We start from the raw sequence: 1,174 nt of genomic DNA on the forward strand, positions 1-1,174 counted from the left end.
TTGCCATTCATCATTAGTACTAATGCCACTTCTGAATGGCCAACATTACCCTTTGATCCTACTACTGCCACTAACAACTTTTCAAAAATCCTTTTACCTGGAAGCTTCTGTCTCCTCAAGCGCTTCAACTTCTCCAACAGTTTGGGTGGCTCTCCCCCTCCATTTCACCTTCTCCCCCAAAATTCCTACTTTCACTAATTCTTCTTTCTCTGGATATAACTTATTTGGGAACCCCACACAGGGAGTTCCCGCCAATCCTTTTGAATCCTGGTTGCTATGCTCCAAGAGGGGTGCTTGCACTCAACTCAATGGTTTGGCGTTCCTAAACGGAGGCAGTTTTAAAAATTGTAGTTATGTATATAATACTAGTAACTCTATTGAAACTGATGTAAATGTCAACTGCTCTAAGGGCCCAACCATTCCATTTGCTCCTACCCCAGTATGTGTTTGGGCTCCATTTGTCTTCATTTTATCCAATTATTCTCATGTCAGTAATAATAGCTTGGATTGTACCCAGAATAATGATTCTTGTGTTATATCTGTTTGCTGGAACGGTTCCGTATATGATTTAGCTATACTTGCTCGCATTCCAACCTATATTCCTTTCCCAGTAAAGGTACACAACAGAGACTTAACAGTAATGATACGAGCAAAAAAAGACTTTGGAATCACTGCTGCTGTTATTATGGCAATCGCCGTAGCGGCCACCTCAGCAGCAGCTGCCGGAACAGCTCTGGCACTGTCTGTGCCCACTGCTCAAGCGCTCAACAATCTTACCAGCTCCACGGGAGCGGCCCTCTCTACACAAAGTGCCATTAATCAACACCTCCATAGGGGCATCATGCTACTGAACCAACAGGTGGACCTCCTACAAGAACAAATGAACATCATTTCAGAGGTCCTGACTTCTACATGTGTGGCCTCTATGACAGGACTTTGTATCACCAGCACACAATATACCAACCTATCTCGGGCAGCCAGTATTTCCAAACATCTCGGAACTTTGCTCAATGGTACATGGACCTTTGAGTTTGATAACGTTACTCAAACCTTACAGCAGGAGATATCCTCCCTCAATGCCTCGAGGGTTGATATAGCCAAAGCCATGGACTTCATATCATGGGTGACTCATGCGACCAGCTTTGTGAAACAATGGGCGGGCATTGGGGCCTTG

Source organism: Neovison vison, chromosome 3 (assembly GCF_020171115.1).
Source record: "Neovison vison isolate M4711 chromosome 3, ASM_NN_V1, whole genome shotgun sequence".
In the NCBI taxonomy this organism is placed as follows: Eukaryota; Metazoa; Chordata; class Mammalia; order Carnivora; family Mustelidae; genus Neogale; species Neogale vison.